Here is a 19,737-nt window from a genome sequence, read left to right as displayed (position 1 = left end):
CTCCCTCTTCATGCAAACCTTGTAAAATAAGAGAGAAAAGGCATAAGTATTGTGACATAATGTGTAATAACAACCCATAATGCAATAAATATCGATATAAAAGCATGATGCAAAATGGATGTATCAACTCCCCCAAGCTTAGACCTTGCTTATCCTCAAGCGGAAGCCGATATCGAAAAATATGTCGACATGTTTAGAGATAGATGTATCGATAAAATATAATACGGACATGAGGGCATCATGATCATTTTTAGAATAGCAACATATATATATATATATATTGTCATACGATTTCTTATACTGAAGTAACAATCTATTCACAATGTAAAGTATAAATCAGAAACTTCATTGAAAAACTAGCAAACTATAATCTCAGTCATTGAAGCAACTGCAATTTATCATAACATCGGAAAGAGTCAATATAAGAGCTTTTCAGCAAGTCCACATACTCAACTATCATTTAGTCTTTCACAATTTCTAACACTCACGCAATACTTATGGGTATGAAGTTTTAATCGGACACAGAGAAAGGTAGGGGCTTATAGTTTTGCCTCCCAACTTTTTACCTCAAGGGTAATGTCAACAATAATAGTTCATGAAAACTTACATCCAATTAGCTATATATATCAGGATCTTTCCAACACATTGTGCTTGCCAAAGGATAAAGTGTAAAAAGGAAAGGTGAATATCACCAAGACTCTTGTATAAAGTATAAGACAAAAATAAAAGATAGGCCCTTCGCGAAGGGAAGCAGAGGATGTCATGTGCTTTTATGGTTGGATGCACAAAATCTTAATGCAAAAGAACGTCACTTTATATTGCCACTTTTGATAGGGACCTTTATTACGCAGTCCGTCGCTTTTATTTCTTCCATATCACAAGCTCGTATAATGCTTATTTTCTCCACACTAATAGATCATACATATTTAGTGAGCAATTTTTATTGCTTGCAACAATGACAACTTACTTGAAGGATCTTACTCAATCCATAGGTAGATATGGTGGACTCTCATGGCAAAACTGGGTTTAAGGATATTTGGAAGCACAAGTAGTATCTCTACTTGGTGCAAAGAATTTGGCTAGCATGACGGGGAAAGGTAAGCTCAATGATACGTCTCCGTCATATCTACTTTTCCAAACATTTTTGCCCTTGTTTTGGACTCTAACTTGCATGATTTGAATGGAACTAACCCGGACTGACGCTATTTTTAGCAGAATTGCCATGGTGTTATTTTTGTGTAGAAATAAAAGTTCTCGGAATGACCTGAAAATCAACAGAGACTATTTTTGGAATATATAAAAAATACTGGAAGAAGAATCCACGTCAGGGGCCCACACCCTGTCCATGAGGGTGGGGGTGCACCTACCCCCCTAGGCGCGCCCCCCTGCCTCGTGGCCCCCCTGACGCTCTACCGACCTCAACTCGAACTCCATATATTCACTTTCGGGGAGAAAAAAATTAGGGAGAAGGATTCATTGCGTTTTACAATACGGAGCCGCCGCCAAGCCCTAAACTCTCTCGGGAGGGCTAATTTGGAGTCCGTTCGGGGCTCTAGAGAGGGGAATCCATCGCCATCGTCATCATCAACCTTCCTCCATCACCAATTTCATGATGCTCACCGCCGTGCGTGAGTAGTTCCATCGTAGGCTTAGTGGGCAGTGATGGGTTGGATGAGATTTATCATGTAATCGAGTTAGTTTTGTTAGGGCTTGATCCCTAGTATCCACTATGTTCTGAGATTGATGTTGCTATGACTTTGCTATGCTTAATGCTTGTCACAAGGGCCCGAGTGCCATGATTTTAGATCTGAACCTATTATGTTTTCATGAATATATGTGAGTTCTTGATCCTATCTTGCAAGTCTATAGTCACCTATTATGTGTTATGATCCGTTAACCCCGAAGTGACAATAATCAGGACCATTACCGATGATGACCATAGTTTGAGGAGTTCATGTATTCACTATGTGTTAATGCTTTGGTCTGGTACTCTATTAAAAGGAGGCCTTAATATCCCTTAGTTTCCAATATGACCCCGCTGCCACGGGAGGGTAGGACAAAAGATGTCATGCAAGTTCTTTTCCATAAGCATGTATGACTATATTCGGAATACATGCCTACATTACATTGATGAACTGGAGCTAGTTCTGTGTCACCCTATGTTATAACTGTTGCATGATCGATCGCATTCGACATAATTCTCCATCACTGATCCATTCCCTACAAGGTTTTCATATATTGTTCTTCGCTTAGTTATTTTTCCGTTGCTGTTGTTATAATCACTATAAACCCAAAAATATTACTTTGCTACCGTTACCACTATTATCATATTACTTTGCTACTAAATACTTTGCTATAGATATTAAGTTTCCAGGTGTGGTTGAATTGACAACTCAGCTGCTAATACTTGAGAATATTCTTTGGCTCCCCTTGTGTCGAATCAATAAATTTGGGTTGAATACTCTACCCTCGAAAACTATTGTGATCCCCTATACTTGTGGGTTATCAAGACTATTTTCTGGCGCCGTTGCCGGGGAGCATAGCTCCATTCTTTGAGTCACTTGGGATTTATATCTACTTATCATTATGAAGAACTTGAAAGATCAAAGAACCAGGATTTTTCCCTCAACTACGAGGGGGGGGTAAGGAACTGCCATCTAGCTCTGCACTTGATTCACCTTCTGTTTTGAGTAAACTTGCGACGCCTACACATGCTATTGATTCTGATAGGTCGCATGTTATTGATGATGCTACTTCTACTTTGCATGATACTTATGATGAAACTACTTCTATGCTTGATACTACTGTGCCACTAGGTGAATTTCTTGATGAACAACTTGCTAGGGCTAGAGAGAATGAAATTATTGAAACTGATAATATTGATGAAAGTGATGATGAAGATTCTCCCCTAGATATGAATTGCTTGTTGTTCCTGAGGGTTTTGTTATGGATGAAGAAACTGCTAGAGACTTTCTTGCTTGCAATGATAGATCTGATCTTAAGAAAATATTAGCTAAGCTTAAAGAAAAGTCTTTGAATGCTAGAATGAAATATGACCCTGCTTTTGCTACTTCACCTATCTTTATTACTGATAAGGATTATGATTTCTCTGTCGATCCTGAGTTAATCACTTTGGTTGAATCTGATCCTTTTTATGGCTATGAATCTGAAACAGTTGTGGCACATCTTACTAAATTAAATGATATAGCCACCCTGTTTACTCATGATGAGAAAACTCTCTATTACTTTATCCTTAAGTTGTTTCCGTTCTCATTAAAGGGTGATGCTAAAACATGGTTTAATTCTCTTGATCCTTGTTGTGTGTGTAGTCACTGGGATATGATTTATTACTTCTCTCCTAAATATTTCCCCGCTCATAAGAAACAAGCTGCCTTAAGGGAAATATATAATTTTGTGCAAATTGAAGAAGAGAGTCTCCAACAAGCTTGGGGGAGGCTTCTCCGATTACTTAATGCTTTGCCTGATCATCCCCTCAAGAAAAATGAAATACTTGATATCTTTTATAATGGACTAACCGATGCTTCCAGAGACCACCTTGATAGTTGTGCTGGTTGTGTTTTCAGGGAAAGAACTGTTGATCAAGCCGAATTGCTATTGAATAATATGTTGACTAATGAAATTAATTGGACACTTCCTGAACGAACTCCTAAGCCAACTCCGAAGAAAAGGGGTATTCTATTTCTCAGTCCTGAAGATATGCAAGAGGCAAAGAAATCTATGAAAGAAAAAGGTATTAAAACTGAAGATGTTAAGAATTTACCACCTATTGAAGAAATACATGGTCTTAATTTGCCACCTGTTGAAGAAATACATGGTCTTGATAACCCGACACAGGTAGTAAAGGTAAATTCTCTCTATAGATTCGATAAATGTGAAATCCCATTTACTAAGTTTGCTAGCCCATGCTTGGATGAGTTTGATGACTTTACGATTAAACAAGAAAACTTCAATGCTTTTGTTGGTAGACAATTGAAACACAATGCTGATATGCTTGAACACTTGGGTGGTTATATGGATAATGTTAAAGGTGAACTTAAACTTATTAGTAAACATGCTTCTATGGTTACCACTCAAGTAGAACAAGTACTTAAAGCTCAGAATGATTTGCTCAATGAATTAAATAATAAGAAGAATGATAATGTTGTTAGAGTTATGACTAGAGGTGGTAAAATGATCAGGAACCTTTGTATCCTGAAGGCCACCCTAAGAGAATTGAGAAAGATTCTCAGAGAGCTAATGTAGATGTACCAAGTCCTTCTAAAAGGAAGAAAAAGAAAAATGATAGGACTTTGCATGCTTCTAGTGAACCTGTTATTGACACACCTGAAAATCCCCAATGATATTTCTATTTCTGATGCTGAAACACAATCTGGTAATGAACATGAACCTAGTGATAATGTTAATGATGATGTTCATGTTAATGCTCAACCTAGCAATGATAATGATGTAGAGATTGAACCTACTGTTGATCTTGATAACCCACAATCAAAGAATCAACGTTATGATAAGAGAGACTTCGTGGCCAGGAAGCACGATAAAGAAAGAGAACCATGGGTTCAGAAACCCATGCCTTTTCCTCCTAAACCGTCCAAGAAAAAGGATGATGAGGATTTTGAGCGCTTTGCTGAAATGATTAGACCTATATTTTTGCGTACGCGTTTGACTGATATGCTTAAAATGAACCCTTATGCTAAATATATGAAGGAAATTGTTACTAATAAAAGAGAGATACTGGAAGCTGAAATTTCCACCATGCTTGCTAATTATACTTTTAAGGGTGGAATACCAAAGAAACTTGGAGATCCAGGAGTACCAACTATAACATGCTCCATTAAAAGAAACTATGTTAAAACTAATTTATGTGATCTTAGAGCCGGTGTTAGTGTTATGCCTCTCTCTTTATATCGTAGACTTGATTTGAATAAGTTGACACCTAATGAAATATCTTTGCAAATGGCTGACAAATCAATTGCTATACCTGTCAGTATTTGTGAGGATGTGCCTGTTGTGGTTGCAAACGTTACTATTTTAACGGACTTTGTTATTCTTGATATTCCCGAGGATGATAGTATGTCTATTATCCTTGGAAGACCCTTTATGAATACTGCAGGGTCTGTTATTGATTACACCAAAGGCAATGTCACTTTTCATGTTGATGGTAATGAGCATACGGTACACTTTCCAAGGAAACAACCTCAAGTCCACAGTATCAATTCTATTGGAAAAATTTCAACAATTACTATTGGAGGTTTTGGATTTCCTCTTCCTACTATCAAGAAGAAATATGATATTCTTATTGTTGGGGATGTGCATATCCCCGTTGAGTTAGCCTAGTGTTATTTGAAAATTCCTCGGTTTCATGTTATTCGAAATGAGTTTGTTAGCAAGACCTAACCAACCTTGTTAGTGGATTCCTTTTGATGAGCATGGGATGGATGAAAATTTGGGATGTTACAGTCGGTATTTCCCCAAAGAGGAAGGATGATGCAGCACAGCGACGGTAGGTATTTCCCTCAGTGATGAGACCAAGATTATCGAACCAGTAGGAGAACCAAGCAACACTATGTAAACAACACATGCACACAAATAACAAATACTCGCAACCCGACGTGATAAAGGGGTTGTCGATCCCTTTCGGGTAATGGCGCCAGAAATTGGCAAACGGACATGATAAAAATATGATAGATAGGATAAATAGATCTCGGATAAAATAAATTGCATCAAGGTATTTTTGTATTTTTTGGTTTAATAGATCTGAAAATAAAAGCAAAGGAAAATAGATCGCAAAGACAAATATATTAAAGGAGAGACCCCGGGCGTAGTTTTCACTAGTGGCTTCTCTCGAGAAAAATAGAAAATGGTGTGTAAACAAATTACTGTTGGGAAATTGATAGAACTTCAAATAATCATGACGATATCCAGGCAATGATCATTATATAGGCATCACGTACAAGATTAGTAGACCGACTCCTGCCTGCATCTACTACAATTACTCCACACATCGACCGCTATCCAGCATGCATCTAGTGTATTAATGTGACGCCCGGATAATTATGCTACAGTAAACCTACGCTAATGATGCCACGTCACCTGTGTTAGAGTTTCTAACCTCGTGTTAGATCAAAACGTTTCGAAATCAAATTAGAATTTCACGAAAACGACAAAAGTTTTCAAACATTAAAACTAAAATGTTTAAAATGTGTCAAATAAGTCATAGGTAATTACGGTGGAGAATCCACACCTCTATAAAGTAATTAAAGGATCTTAAACAATTAAAACAACAACTATAACAATTAATTATATGCTTTTTAAAAATTATAATAATGCAAGCCATTTTATTTAGGTATCAAACTTTTTGTGGCAGTGGAATAAGTTATAACATTAATTTATGAGTTGTATTTATATTTTATAAAACTAAATTAAAATGAAATAAAAATGGAACATTAAAAAAATCAAAAAGAAAAGAAAAGGAAAAAGGGGTCAGGGAGGGAAGGCTAGACCACCCCCGGGCCACTTGGCCCAATTGGCCGAAGCTGCCAGGCCGGCCCACCCGGCCAACTGGCCCAGGCCGACCCACACTCCTGTATAACCCCCACTAACCCTAGCCACTACCCACACCCCCGCACGATTCCCCCCACCTCTTCCTCTCGCCCCCCCGATCTGGATCGGGGGCACCTGAGCCCGCCGCCACGGCGCGACCCCCCCTCCCCCCGACGGCAGCCGGCGCCCCCATCGCCGCGTCACACCTCGCCGACCGTCGCCGGACCACTGCGTCGCCGACCGTCGCCGCCTTGTCCTCCACCTCCCGGATCCGACGCGCCCGCCGCCGTGTGAAGACCTCGCCGCAGGCCACCATCATCGGACTGCTTCTCCTGCGAGCGTCGTCCCCGTCCCCCCACCTCGAGGACCACTGCCTTGTCCCCTACGACTCGCCGTGAGCCCCGACTCTCCTCTCCTCCCCTGCTCGCCCGCGCGCGCCCGTGCACGCGCTCACCGTGCACCCGCGCTTTCCCGCCATGGCCTTGCCACCGCCTCCCACACGTGCTTCATCGCCCGCACACCCGCAAAGCTGCGCCCCTAATGCCGCCGCTCTCCGCGACCTGCTGCGCGCGCTCGCCGAGCTCGCGACCGCCCCCTCTCGCTTGCCGCTCCTGCCGCCTCGCTGCGTCCGTGCCTCCGCCACCCCAGCGCACGTGCGCCGCCGCGCCGTCGCCCGCTTCCGTCCGCAACCCTCCCCCACTGTCGCGTCGCCCCGCCCGGCCTCACAATTTCGCCGTGTCGTGCCTCGCTGCACGCTCGTCGCCGCCAGCGCCTCTGACCGCGCGTCGCCGAACCCCCACCCCCCCCACCCCGCTCCTCGCGTCGCCGCCCCCTGCTGCTAGAGCGCGCGGCCACGCCGTTCCGTTGCCCCCCTCCCCGCGCCGCGCCTCGCCGGGGCCTCACCCCGGCTCCGCCCAGCTTCTGCTGCGCCGCCAAGACGCGCCCGCACGCGAACAACGTCGACCTGCCGCGCGCGACCCGCGGCCTCTGCCGGCCGCCCCACTGCATCCTGCAGCTTGCGCCTGCCGCCGCACCCCGGTGGCCTCGCTCCATCGGGCATGCGCCTGTTCGAGCTGGCGCCCGCACGCCCCACGCCCGCTATGGCCCTATAGGCCTATGACATATGGGCCCCGTCCACAGAACGATAATAATTATAATAAATAAAACAATAATAATAATAAAATAAATAAATAATAATTAAAATAATTAATTAACTTAATTAATTATGATTTAATTAACTAATCATGCTTAATTAACCTAATGACTAATTAACCTAATTAACTACTGTTAATTAACAAAACATTCTATGACTAGTGGGACCCACACGTCAGTTTGACCAGTCAACACCTCTGTTGACTGCTGACGTCATGCTGACGTCAGCGTGCACTGTTCTGGATAATGTTGATTAAATTAATTAAATAAATCCTAAAAATGATTTAAACCTTTTAAAATTAATATAAAATAAACCGTAGCTCGGATGGAAAAACTTTGTACATGAAAGTTGCTCAGAATGACGACACGAATCCGGATACGCAACCCGTTCGTCCGCCATGCATCCCTAGCATAGAGAACAAGCAACTTTCCTCCTCCGGTTCATCTGTCCAAAAACGCGAAACACCGGGGATATTTTCTCGGATGTTTTCCCCCCTTCATCGGTACCACCTCATACCGCGTTAGGGCACCCCTAGCACCGCTACTTGTCATGTCATGCATAGCTATGCATCTGTTTGCTTAATATTTACTGTTTCTTCCCCCTCCTCTCTTGATAGACACCGAGACCGACGCCGCTGCTACCCAGTATGACTACGGTGTTGACGACCCCTCTCTCTTGCCAGAGCAACCAGGCAAGCCTCCCCCTTGATCACCAGATATCGCCTACTCTCCTCTATACTGCTTGCATTAGAGTAGTGTAGCATGTTAATGCTTTCCGTTCACCCTATTCTGATGCATAGCCTATCATTGTTGCTACAACTGTTGATACCTTACCTGCAATCGTAAATGCTTAGTATAGGATGCTAGATTATCATCAGTGGCCCTACATTCTTGTCAGTCTGCCATGCTATACTATCGGGCCGTGATCACGTCGGGTGTTGATCACGGGTATATGCTATACATACATACTATACATGTTGTGTCTAAAGTCGGGTCGGCTCGTAGAGTACCCGCAAGTGATTCCGATGAGGGGGCTGAAAGGACAGGTGGCTCCATCCCGGTAGAGGTGGGCCTGGGTTCCCAAAGGCCCCCAACTGTTACACTGTGGCGGAGCGATAGGGTAGGCGGAGACCACCTAGTGAGAGGTGGGACTGGCCCTGCTCGGCGTTCGCGGTTACTTAAAAAATAACACGCTTAACGAGATCTGGGTATTTGATCTGAGTTTGGCTACTGGCCTATACGCACTAACCAACTACACAGGGACAGTTATGGGCACTCGACGTCGTGGTATCAGCCGAAGCCTTCGTGACGTCAGCGACTGAGCGACGCACGCCGGGTTGGACTGGAACGTCTGCTCTTGTATAAGGGAGGCTAGGTCTGCTCACTGGCCGCGTACGCAACGTGTAGGTGTGCAATGGGCGATGGGCCCAGACCCCTGCACCATAGGATTTAGACCAGCGTCCTAACCTCTCTGTTGTGCTTAGGTAGGGCTGCGACGTGTTGATCTTCCGAGGCCGGGCATGACCCAGAAAAGTGTGTCCGGACAAAGGGGATCAAGCTTGTTGGGAAATGTCGTGCACCCCTGCAGGGAAGTTAATCTATTCGAATAGCCGTGATCTTCGGTAACAGGACGACTTGGAGTTGTACCTTGACCTTATGACAACTAGAACTGGTTACGTAATAAAACACACCCTTCCAAGTGCCAGATACAACCCAGTGATCACTCTCTAACAGGGCGACGAGGGGAGGATCGCCGGGTAGGATTATGCTACACGATGATACTTGGTGAACTTACCTTCTGCTCTCTTCTACATGCTGCAAGATGGAGGTGGCCAGAAGCGTAGTCTTCGATAGGGCTAGCTATCCCTCTTATTCCGGCATTCTGCAGTTCAGTCCATGTATGATACCCTCATTCCATTTGATACCAATGAATACATATGTAGTGTAGCTCCTTGCTTGCGAGTACTTCGGATGATTACTCACGGTTGCTTTATTCCCCCTTTCCCCCTTCCTATACCCGATTACTGCGACCAGACGATGGAGCCCAGGAGCCAGACGCCATCGTCGATGACGACACCTACTACACTGGAGGTGCCTACTACTACGTGCAGCCCGCCGACGACGACCTGGAGTAGTTTAGGAGGATCCCAGGCAGGAGGCCTGCGCCTCTTTCGATCTGTATCCCAGTTTGTGCTAGCCTTCTTAAGGCAAACTTGTTTAACTTATGTCTGTACTCAGATATTGTTGCTTCCGCTGACTCGTCTATGATCGAGATCTTGTATTCGAGCCCTCGAGGGCCCTGGATTTGTAATATGATGCTTGTATGACTTATTTTATTTGTAGAGTTGTGTTGTGATATCCTCCCGTGAGCCCCTGATCTTGATCGTACACGTTTGCGTGTATGATTAGTGTACGATTGAATCGCGGGCGTCACAAGTTGGTACTAGAGCCGACTGCCTGTAGGAATCCCCCTTCCACACTCCTTGGCCGAAGTCGAGTTTAGACATTACAAAACTTTTTACTAACATGGTGTGTGCCTTACGGGCCCACATCGCCATCTGGGTGGTATTAAGATCTTTTACTCCTCGATCCTTACTATGGGACTCTGATCTCTCTTCTATTCGGGTTAAATGATTTTACTAAATCTGACTCTAGGTTCTCGTAACTACTTCTCCCGGAGAGCCCCTTATCACAGACGATCGTCTACTGCACCAGAAGGTTTTGAAAATGCTCTTCGATCATTCCCGAGACCCTTGTGCCCTCTGCTTTTCAATTCCCTACTACCGATATGTCCATATGGGTAACGGCATACACTTGTTGCTCATCCAATTACTCTGAGTTTCCCTTGTTGTTACAAGATGCATCGAATTGCTCTCCGACTTTTAAGAATCCCTTGTACCACAGCCTTGTAGGTCCTTGCCATAGAAATACCCCTATAGATAATCCCTCACACTTATCGAGTATACACTCATTCCCAGTTGTTCTTGTGTTGCGCAAAAGGCTTCGAAATAATATTTGATCTTTCAAAAATCCTCAACAGCCTGTTGTTCCTGGAATTCTTGCATACTTGCATTCCGGTTAATTCCATTGGTCTAGCAATTTAATATAAAAACCTTTGTGATTGTCATTATGATCCTTTTGATTCAACATGTGTGTGAATAAACACAATCATCCGTTGTTCCCTGGAATTTATCCTTCCGATTCAGACGCCATTCCGGACATGAGCTGGATCTCGACCACTCAAATTGCCATTGATTGTACCCCTAAGGCTATTCAACTTATCCATCCCTAATCAGAGCATTGCTTCTGATCACTTGTCTTGGAATTCATAACTCCTTTGCATTTGATCTTTGAGTTAGTTAGTTGTTTCTATAATCCGATGCACATGCATTCCTTCTTCCTTTGATAGAGTACCGATACTCAAATCAGCTCCTTTGTAGACCACTAGACCTATTGTGGATTATTATCCGACAGTGTCCTTCATATTCAAGTAACCTTGTGAGCCTTTCCACGGATATATAAAGTCTTTGGTAAATTGTATCCTCTGCTTTCTCAAGCATGCTCTACTATCGAGCTTGTGTTATTTACTCCAAAGTTTGTGGTATATGTTCCTAAGATGCCCTGATGGGTTGAACCTATGCCTTCCCTAATCCGTGTGAACCTGAAAGATTTCACGGGTCATACTTATCTGGTACTGCACCAGGTAAAACTTTCAACAACTAATGCCATTTCGAAAAGAAACAAGAAGGGAATGATAGGTTATGCATTGAAGAAGTGGGAGTCGACCTTGAACTTTGTGTTCATGCCCATGGACCCGATGTGGAACTTATCATGGAAGCTTCTTGAAAAACTTTTAATTAGTTGGATAATTCTTCCGGTGTCTTTGAATTGGATCCCTTGCAACTATGGTTTCGGCCATATTGATATTCCTTGATTCCTTATCTCAGACAAGTTAAAGTACTTGTCTTTTGCAGATCAATACACTTGTCAAACCTCTATTTTGCTCTACCTCCAAGTATTGCCCTCTGGTATCTTGATAATATCATAGAACCATGTTGCTTATTATGAGCCTTCATCGAGTATTATTCCTCATTGATTCCAATGTTTCCTGGTTCCGAGTTGTCAGTCACTCGAGGACACCGATAACTAAATCGGGTCCGCACAACAATTAAACAACTCTTAGTAATCTCCTTTACTCGCGAATTTGTACTCGAGCATGTCAATCCTAGCCTTATCGACTATCACATTGGGCTAATTTTTAACTGTGCTACATGGTCCTGCTTCACAGAGCACAAATTTCGACAGTGAGCTAATCTTACGTCGATCTTCCTTGTCATATCATTTCTCCTTGAATAGCAAACTTGATTTCGAGTATGTTTCATACCCATGGTTCTGATAACTTTCTCTTCACCCTTCCTTTTCCTTGATGTCATTGATGGTCGATTATATCCTCATGAAACCCCTCAACAAGTGTGTCGTGATCATCATCAACATTTTGACCCCTTCCAGGATATCAATCAAAGTCATGATGGAAATACCATCCTTGCCCCTCGATGATTTGTGTTATCATCGACCACTTTATTGCCTTCCGTTCAACACAAACTTGTTCCTGTTTCGTGTTATACCTTGAGATCCTTCTATCCAACATTTGTTCTTTTCATTGGAGTATTACCATCTTTTATGTTAAGAATGCCGTGAGAATTTCACCACCTCTTAAGAAATTCTTGATGTAGTGATGCTTCTCGCCATCACCATTCTTTCTTGCCCCCGTGTTGAGTGAACTCTGTTGTGAGAATTTAATATCTCTAGCAACCCTATTGTTTCAAAGTGAAAGACCGATAGTTTCGTTATTGAGTCACCATTCTAACATTGATCGTGCAACCCAGCACTTATTTCGGGTGCACCTTTCAACCAATGTTTAACTATGTATGTTTTCCTTGAGTATACCTCTTTATATCATTTGATCTGACAAATGATATCTCCTCGTTCACATAAGAGTGGAAATCCATCTTTTGATAATCTCAATGAATTGCTGCTGAGTCAATAAGCCACCTCCTCACCTCTCCTTGATTTAATGATGAACTCTTGTTTCGGAACTCGCTCCCGCAGTTCAACTCCCGAGAATCTTATAATGTCATCTTGACAATTTGTTTGAACCTCTCTTCTCATGCATCCCTGGTCTGTGGTATCCCGATGCCAATCAGAACTGGATCTCGGTCAGATATAATGGTTGGAACATATTTCCAAGAGTTATAACATGGTCTTTATATGACCCGGTAAGATGATGTCATGCCTAACACACCTGGCCGGAGGACCTATTGCTACATTTTCCTTTTCAGTAAGGTTATCCATTCTGCCATGAGGAAATTGTAAGACTTATTCTATAAGTTATTCCTGATGGATCCTTTTTGTTTCCAAAGTCTGATATTCACCTGTTGACCATGTCCATGCTATCTCGAAGCATGTCTGTGGTACTCCGATTTTCAATAAGAGAATTGAAAGCGCAATGCTAAGTTTTCTTTAACCATTATCCAAACACCTTTGTATGGGTAATGCCATGAAAATTCCTCTCCCATTACCTAAATGGGTTTCTACTTTCTATCATGTCTTGGATATTGTGATCTGCTTGTCCTTGGGAAGGATATACCCCTGGAATATGTGTTTTAACACATTTTCCTTTCCATTGTTTTGTTTAATCTAATAATCATATTTTCCTTTCCCTTGTTTGGTTTAACCTTTCTTGTGATCTATATGATCTAAGCAGTAATATTCTCCTGCAGCTTATGTAAACCCCTCATTGTACAATTCTGTCAGCAAGACCCTGTTACTATTGTTGATGACATTCCGGTAGCCACCGATGGACGAGAACTTTGCCTATTGGTCCGCCTCGTTCAACGAGCAGGAAAATGGTTCTCTTCGTCCCTCGCCCTTGGTACTGATGTTGTTGCCGACATAACTGATAGGCTATCCTCTGACATACCTTGCTTACATGATCGTGCAAGATGTCCTCGCTCTTCCTACTTTTAACCCACATGGTGGGCCCATAACCCATAGGTCCCAGGATCAAAACCTGACTCTCCTGTACACCCTGCTATCAAAGTTATTTCTCGCGCCTGACTTCTTATGTAATTCACGAGCCATCTGCCAAGTGATCTATTCTGGTATCAGACACAATACTTATTCTCGTGTCTCTAGACCCCTTTCACACTTTGTTTTAGGCATCAAACGATTGCCTACCCGCTCGAAACTTCTCATGGTACCTACTTACTTTGCTCTCGATATTGTCTTAAGTTTCCATTCGAGAGTTACTTTCTACCACATTCCCTGAGTTATAAACCAAGATGGCCACCTTGTAGAGTTCCCTTCTTCCAAAGCTACCCCTTATCCTCCCGTAGTACGATGGAGTTCCTGAAGAAAGGACGTCGACTTCATCAGGATGACCTGTACCAGAGAAATGAAGACATCCATGTGTTGGACCGGCCTCTTCGAGAAGAGCAACTAAGACCGAGAACACTCGCTAGGATTTCGTAACCAGAACCTCCCCACCTTACGCCTCTTAAATCTCGGGACGAGATTTCTGGTAGCGGAGGAGAATTGTGACACCCGGATAATTATGCTACCGTAAACCTACGCTAATGATGCCATGTCACCTGTGTTAGAGTTGTTAACCTCGCGTTAGATCAAAACGTTTCGAAATCAAATTAGAATTTTAGGCAAACGACAAAAGTTATCAAACATTAAAACTAAAATTTTCAAAATGTGTCAAATAAGTCATAGGTAATTACGGTGGAGAATCCACATCTCTATAAAGTAATTAAAGGCTCTTAAATAATTAAAACAACAACTATAACAATTAATTATATGCCTTTTAAAAATTATAATAATGCAAGCCATTTTATTTAGGTATCAAACTTTTTGTGGCAGTGGAATAAGTTATGACATTAATTTATGAGTTGTATTCATATTTTATAAAACTAAATTAAAATGAAATAAAAATGGAACATTAAAAGAAATCAAAGAGAAAAGAAAAGGAAAAGGGGATCGAGGGAGGGAAGGCTAGACCGCCCCTGGGCCACTTGGCCCAACTGGCCGAAGCTGCCAGGCCGGCCCACCTAGCCAACCGGCCCAGGCCGACCCCCACTCCCGTATAACCACCCTACTAACCGTAGCCACTACCCACACCCCTGCACGATCCCCCCCACCTCTTCCTCTCGCCCCCTGATCTGGATCGGGGGCACCCGAGCCCTCCGCCCCGGTGCGACCCCCCCCCCCCCCCGACGGCAGCCGACGCCCCCATCGCCGCATCACACCTCGCCGACCGTCACCGGACCACTGCGTCACCGACCATCGCCGCCTTGTCCTCCACCTACCGGATAGGACGCGCCCGCCGCCGTTTGAAGATCTCGCCGGAGGCCACCATGTCGAACTGCTTCCCCTGCGAGTGTATTCCCCATCCCCCCACCTCGAGCACCACTGCCTTGTCCCCTACGACTCGCCGTGAGCCCCGACTCTCCTCTCCTCTCCTCCCCTGCTCGCCCGCGCGCGCCCGTGCACACGCTCGCCGTGCGCCCGCGCTTCCCCGCCGTGGCCTTGCCGCCGCCTCGCGCACATGCTTCAACGCCCGCACACCCACAAAGCCGCGCCCCTAATGCCGCCGCTCTCCGCGACCTGCTGCGTGCGCTCGCCGAGCTCGCGACCGCCCCCTCTCGCTTGCCGCTCCTGCCACCTCGCTGCGCCCGCGCCGCTGCCACCCTAGCGCACGTGTGCCGCCGTGCGGTGGCCCGCTTCCGCCCGCAGCCCTCCCCCACTGTCGCGTCACCCCGCCTGGCCTCGCAGTTTCGCCGGGCCGCTCCTCACGTCGCTGCCCCCTGCTGCTAGAGCGCGCGCCCGCGCCGTTCCGTTGCCCCCTCCCCGCGCCGCGCCTCACTGGGCCTCACCCCGGCTCCGCCCAGCTTCTGATGTGCCGCCAAGACGCGCCCGCGCGCGAACAACGTCTCCCCGCCGCGCGCGACCCGCGGCCTCTGCCAGCCGCCCCACTACATCCTGCAACCTATGCCTGCCGCCGCACCCCGGTGGCCTCGCTCCATCGGGCACGCGCCTATTCGGGCTGGCGCCCGCACGGCCCATGCCCGCTATGGCCCTATGGGCCTATGACATATGGGCCCCGCCCATAGAACGATAATAATAATAATAAATAAATAAATAATAATTAAAATATAAATAATTAATAATTAAAATAATTAATTAATTAACTTAATTAATTCTGACTAAATTAACTAATCATGCTTAATTAACCTAATGACTAATTAACCTAATTAACTACTGTTAATTAACTAAACAGTCTATGACCAGTGGGACCCACACGTCAGTTTGACCAATCAACACCTCTGTTGACTGCTGACGTCAGCGCGCACTGTTCTGGATAATGTTGATTAAATAAATCGTAAAAATGATTTAAACCTTTTAAAATTAATATAAAATAAACCGTAGCTCGGATGGAAACACTGTGTACATGAAAGTTGCTCAGAACGACGAGACGAATCCGGATACGCAGCCCGTTCGTCCGCCACGCATCCCTAGCATAGCAAACATGCAACTTTCCCCCTCCGGTTCATTTGTCCAAAAACGCGAAACACCGGGGATATTTTCCCGGATGTTTTCCCCCCTTCACCGGTAACACCTCATACCGCGTTAGGGCACCCCTAGCACCGCTACTTGTCATGTCATGCATAGCTATGCATCTGTTTGCTTAATATTTATTGTTTCTTCCCCCTCCTCTCTCGATAGACACCGAGACCGACGCCGCTGCTACCCAGTACGACTATGGTGTTGACGACCCCTCTCTCTTGCCAGAGCAACCAGGAAAGCCCCCCCTTGATCACCAGATATCGCCTACTCTCCTCTATACTGCTTGCATTATAGTAGTGTAGCATGTTAATGCTTTCCGTTCATCCTATTCTGATGCATAGCCTATCATTGTTGCTACAACTGTTGATACCTTACCTGCAATCGTAAATGCTTAGTATAGGATGCTAGATTATCATCAGTGGCCCTACATTCTTGTCAGTCTGCCATGCTATACTATCGGGCCGTGATCACGTCGGGTGTTGATCACGGGTATATGCTATACATACATACTATACATGTTGTGTCTAAAGTCGGGTCGGCTCGTAGAGTACCGGCAAGTGATTTCGATGAGGGGGCTTAAAGGACAGGTGGCTCCATCCCGGTAGAGGTGGGCCTGGGTTCCCGAAGGCCCTCGACTGTTACACTGTGGTGGAGCGACAGGGCAGGCGGAGACCACCTAGGTGAGAGGTGGGCCTGGCCCTGGTCGGCGTTTGCGGTTACTTCAAAAATAGCATGCTTAACGAGATCTGGGTATTTGATCTGAGTCTGGCTACTGGCCTATACGCACTAACTAACTACGCGGGGACAGTTGTGGGCACTCGACGTCGTGGTATCAGCCGAAGCCTTCGTGACGTCAGCGACTGAGCGGCGCGCGTCGGGTTGGACTGGAACGCCTGCTCTTGTATAAGCGAGGCTAGGTCTGCTCGCCGGCCGCGTACGCAACGTGTAGGTGTGCAATGGGCGATGGGCCCAGACCCCTGCGCCATAGGATTTAGACCGGCGTGCTGACCTCTCTGTTGTGCTTAGGTAGGGATGCGACGTGTTGATCTTCCGAGGCCAGGCATGACCCAAAAAAGTGTGTCTGGACAAAGGGGACCGAGCGTGTTGGGAAATGTGGTGCACCCCTACAGGGAAGTTAATCTATTCGAATAGCCGTGATCTTCGGTAACAGGACGACTTGGAGTTGTACCTTGACCTTATGACAACTAGAATCGGTTACTTAATAAAACGCACCCTTCCAAGTGCCAGATATAACCCGGTGATCGCTCTCTAATAGGGCGACGAGGGGAGGATCGCTGGGTAGGATTATGCTACATGATGCTACTTGGTGAACTTACCTTTTGCTCTCTTCTACATGCTGCAAGATGGAGGTGGCCAGAAGCGTAGTCTTTGATAGGGCTAGCTATCCCCCTCTTATTTCGGCATTCTGCAGTTCAGTCCACATATGATACCCTCATTCCATTTGATACCAATGCATACATATGTAGTGTAGCTCCTTGCTTGCGAGTACTTTGGATGAGTACTCACGGTTGCCTTATTCCCCCTTTTCGCCCTTCCTATACCCGATTGCTGCGACCAAACAATGGAGCCTAGGAGCCAGACGCCACCGTCGACGATGACTCCTACTACACTAGAGGTGCCTACTACTACGTGCAGCCCGCTGACGACGACCTGGAGTAGTTTAGGAGGATCCCAGGCAGGAGGCCTGCGCCTCTTTCGATCTGTATCCCAGTTTGTGCTAGCCTTCTTAAGGCAAACTTGTTTAACTTATGTCTGTACTCAAATATTATTGCTTCCGCTGACTCGTCTATGATCGAGCTCTTGTATTCGAGCCCTCGAGGCCCCTGGCTTGTAATATGATGCTTGTATGACTTATTTTATTTGTAGAGTTGTGTTGTGATATCCTCCCGTGAGTCCCTGATCTTGATCGTACACGTTTGCGTGTATGATTAGTGTACGATTGAATTGGGGGTGTCACAATTAAGTTCATGGAGAAACGGGGTAATGAAATTAGAATGATGACATGATGTAGACACGGCCGATTTATGTAGAAATAGAGCCCATCTTGTTATCTTTAATGGCAACGATACATACGCGTCGGTTCCCCTTCTGTCACTAGGATCAAGCACCGCAAGATCAAACCCATCACAAAGCACCTCTTCCCATTGCAAGATAAATAGATCAAGTTGTCCAAACAAAAACCAAATATCGGAGAAGAAATACGAGGCTATAAGCAATCATGCATATAAGAGATCAAAGAACACTGAAATAACTTTCATGGATAAAAACATAGATCTGATCATAAACTCAAAGTTCATCGGATCCCAACAAACACACCACAAAAGAATTACATCATATGGATCTCCAAAAGACCATTGTATTGAAAATCGAATGAGAGAGAGGAAGCCATCTAGCTACTAGCTACGGACCCGAAGGTCTACAAAAGACTACTCACGCATCAATGGACATGATGCACCCCTCCATGATGGTGTCTAGATTGGATTTGGTGTTTATGGACTCTGCGACGGCTTGATTTTCGCCGACTCCCCTAGGGTTTGTGGAATATTGGGGTATTTATAAAGCAAAGAGTCAGTTCAGGAGGCACCCGAGGTGGGCACAACCCACCAGGGCGCGTCTGCGTCTCCAGGCACGCCCTAGTGTGTTGTTCTCCCCTCAGAGCACCCCTAGGCTCTTCTCCGGCCCATTGGATTTCTTCTGGTCCAAAAAAATCCACAAAAAGTTTCAATGCATTTGGACTCCGTTTGGTATTGATTTGCTGCGATGTAAAAACATGCAGAAAACAACAACTGGCACTTCGCACTATGTCAATAGTTAGTACCAAAAAATAATATAAATTACTATAAAATGATTATAAAACATCCAAGAATGATAATATAATAGCATGGAATAGTAAAAAATTATAGATATGTTGGAGACGTATCAATGATTCACATATTATTATCTCCATATCGCAAAACTATTGCAAGGAATCAAACTTATCATATGCAATGATCTGCATGAAACTTTTTATTATATCCTTCTTGAATATTCATAATATTAGGACCAATTTCAAATATTTTGAAAATTGCCATCACAAGTATCAACTCTTAAAATAATATAAGTGAAGCACGAGAGCAAAAGACAAACTACTCCAAAAAGATATAAGTGAAGATCAAGTGAGCAGTTAAGTAAATGTGTAGCTATCTGTGGAATCTCTCTTATTAAAAACTTTCAGATCTAAGCATTTTATTAAAGTAGCAAGCAAAACAAAATAAAATGATATTCCAAGAATAGCACACATCATGTGAAGAATTAAAAACTTAGGCTCAACTGAGGCTAACCGATAATTGTTGGTGAAGAAAGGTGGGATGCCTACCGGGGCATCCCCAAGCTTAG

Source organism: Triticum urartu, chromosome 5A, assembly GCF_056163025.1.
Source record: "Triticum urartu cultivar PI428250 chromosome 5A, HENAU_Tu73, whole genome shotgun sequence".
In the NCBI taxonomy this organism is placed as follows: Eukaryota; Viridiplantae; Streptophyta; class Magnoliopsida; order Poales; family Poaceae; genus Triticum; species Triticum urartu.
The sequence above is the reverse complement of the archived record's forward strand: the minus strand, read 5'-3'. Positions refer to the sequence as shown.